Below are 3,583 nucleotides of genomic sequence, written 5' to 3' on the forward strand. Positions count from 1 at the left end.
TTTAAAGCAGCATTCCTCTCCATGTTTTGAAGCCCAGAGGGGAAGGTTGTGCTCTCACAGTGAGTGAGGGTAGGAAGAGGGTGACCATGGCTCAGGTTTCAGTTCTCCCTGGGGAGTTGGGGGGTGGCCACTTGGGAGGCTTTCATGTTTTAAGTTGCCTAGGGACACACAATTGCCACGGGAAGCATGTTTTTCTCCCCAGTGTGAAGTAATAGACCTAACCTACTGTGTTGAAAGTTCTTTTGTTTCTTTGTTGAGTTTATTTACAGTGTCAAGTAATCAGCAAGGAACAAGTCTGTGTCAGAGGTCCTCAGACTTGAGGGGACTTTACCCTCAATGATTTCTTAAGTCAAGGAGGCCCAGGCCTCTTCCCAGAGTTCCTTCTGTTTTCTTGCTGCAGTGGGGATGTGTGATTTTTGAAGATTTTGTGAACTAGGCAACCATTCTATTCTAGAGCTATGTCCACAGCCTCCTAAGGTTTCTGATTCAACAATTCAATGGCAGAACTGAGAGGCTTTGTTTCTAAGGTCCAGGATGACGCTGCTTGTACTCTGGTTATCTGCTCACTGAACTACATGCCTGATGATGGAGCTTCCAAAGACCAAATTAAGAATGTATCTGCTTGCCGGGCGGTGGTGGCACACGCCTTTAATCCCAGCACTCGGGAGGCAAAGGCAGGCGGATCTCTGTGAGTTCGAGACCAGCCTGGTCTACAAGAGCTAGTTCCAGGACAGGCTCCAAAACCACAGAGAAACCCTGTCTCAAAAAACCAAAAAAAAAAAAAAAAAAAAAAAAAGAATGTATCTGCTTAATCTTCAAAGCCCTTTGAGCTACTGACAAATTACCCTGGTCTTGATTGTTTGCTTGTAAACATGAGATGGGAGTGTATGACACTTCATTGCATATAGGAAACCCTAGGACAGACTTTCAAGAGTCCTCTCAACTCAGCAGAGGAAGCTGCTGTCACTCCCCCCCCCTCCCTCCCCCCTTCCCTCTGCTACTCCATCTTCTTTCCTGAAAACCTACTGTGGACATTAAGGGGTATCTTTACTTTGTAGAGTTAAGGATGATTGGGAAGAAGCATAATAAACGACCTCCACAGGACTCCTACCCTACTTAGCAACTAGAACTTGACATTCCAATTTAAGTTCATATTTTTAGTCTACAATGTTGCGGAATATTTGTTTATACTGTGAAGATGTGCCTCTGCCTACGGTGTCTTCTTATTGGTTTAATAATGAACTAAATGACCAATAGCTTGGCAGAGGAGAATAGGCAGGACTTTGAGGAAAAGAAAACTTGAGATGAATCTACATGCGAAGGAGACGCTAGGGAGATCACGATGAGACATGAAGGGAGTTGGGCGCACAGAATGAAAGGTAAGAAGTCACATGGTAAGACATAGATGAATAGAAACGGGTTAATTTAATTTAAAAGAGCTAATGTGACAAGCCCAAGCTAAGGCCGAGCTTTCATAATTAATAATAAATCTCTGTGTTGTTATTTGTGAGCTGGCGCCCCCCCCAATCCACCTACAAAGGCATGTTGAAATAAAGAAGTCATCTTGAGTTAGCTTGCTGCTAGCATATTGCTTTTATTTGTCACCCTGGAATTATGTATGTCACAATATCCTGTGGGTATGTAGAACACTATGGATTTACTTAACTGACCCGGTCCTCTCATCCTGAGTCTCTGAGAACACAAGTTGACTTTGTCTGTTTGGGCTCCTAGAAGGGAGCCTGCATGGCTTATGACTAGAAGATACACATTGCTCCAGCTCTGGAGCCTGGATGTCTGAGATGAGGGTTCCAGTGTGGTCCCCTTCTGATTTGTAGACTGCCACTCTCTTGTGACCCTGGATGGAAGGACTCACTAGCTCTCTGGATTTTTCTTCTAAAGGCTTGAGTTCCACTCAAGAGTGTGCCATTCTCAAGACCTAACCACTGTCCTGAAGCACTACCCCAATACCGATCATGACATTACCTTGGGGGTTTCTTCGTAGACACTCAGAAGTGACACAAATCTTCAGCCCATTGCAGTAATCTTGCCTTGATTCTGGCAGTCTCACTCTCCAACAGCTGCAGCATAGTGTCTGTTACACAGAAAAACTTCAGCAAGTGCTTGTTGAACACACAGATACATAAACAGCCAGGACTCTAGTCCACTCTGAGTTACTTCAAGAATGTTAAGATTCTCTGCTCCTGATCTCACAAGGTGTATGCATCAGGAAGACACATCATTATTAGATTTCTGATTTTATTTTCTGGGTTCTAGATTTCATGTCTTCAGACTCTAGATGTCTTATTACTTATAATGAAAATCACAAACCCTTCGCTTTGTTCAATGGGCTGTATGAGTTTTCCAAATGGACTTTAAAAACCCTGTTATAGTTGGCTATAGTGGCCTACACCTTTAATCATAGCACTCAGTAGGCAGAACCAGGTGATCTCTGTAAATATGAGGACAGCTTGGTCTACAGAGCAAGTTTCAGGACAGCCAGGGCTACATAGAGAAACCCTGACTTGTTTTGACCTAAGTTTCTAAAATTCTATTTTATCAATAAAGACTCAGGAGCCAGATGCTAGGGTGAAAACCTGCTAGCTCAGAGAGACAGAGAAAGCAGCCAGCCACTTCCTCCTCCACTGTTATTCCAGAAAGCTCCCCCAACAGGATGTCCCTCCATGTACCTCTCTCTCTCTCTCTCTCTCTCTCTCTCTCTCTCTCTCTCTCTCTCTCTCTCTCTCTCTCTCTCTCTCTCTGACTTCCCTACTTTGCCCCATTCTCTGTGGTAGCTTCCCCTTAACTGGTTGCTTGTTCCGCCTCTTGACCAATGGTTGACTTTATTTAATCCTGTTTACAATATTCAAGCAGAAAGTTCTTGGATTAAAGGTATGTGCTTGGGCGGAGCCATACCACAACTAGAAACAGGTTTTTCCAGTAAATAACGCAATCTTGAGGCTCACAGTGTGAGCAAATACCCTACAACACCTTGTCTCAAAACAAAACAAAACAAAATCGTGCTAGGATTTTATTTGCATTGCTTTGAGCAGTCCTTTAGCTTGGGCATTCTCTGTTTAAATGACACTTTACTCAGCAACTCCATGCCCCAATTCCATCTGTGTGGCCGTGTGACAAGTTGATCAAACAGGCCTCACTTCTGGACAGAAGAAGCCAATATGCCTGTCTATGCTCTCTCTCCTTTCTGCAGGCAGTACAAAGCAACAATGGAATCATACATAATCTTACTTGTACCATGGATTCTTCAAAACAGGGGAGATACTGGTGGATCCCATCTCAGAATCATACCTTAAAGCATAGTTATTTTGTTGTAAAAATTTTATTGTAAAAAGTTACAACTGCTCAGGACAGTTCCAAAGTGGCCAGCGGAGGTGGTCCACCCTCATGCACCACTCCAGCCAGGACTTCAGACAAGCTCTACACTTTCCCATCACTCAGAGCCTAGCGACAAATGAATGACACAGCTAGTTCTCCTGAGACTTAACCACTGTTTGGGCTTTTACAGGGACCCCTAGAGATGCCGTTGCCCCCCAGACGGCGGGAAGTAATTTTAAGAATACGACGC

The sequence above is a fragment of the Chionomys nivalis genome, chromosome 2, assembly GCF_950005125.1.
Source record: "Chionomys nivalis chromosome 2, mChiNiv1.1, whole genome shotgun sequence".
Taxonomy (NCBI): Eukaryota; Metazoa; Chordata; class Mammalia; order Rodentia; family Cricetidae; genus Chionomys; species Chionomys nivalis.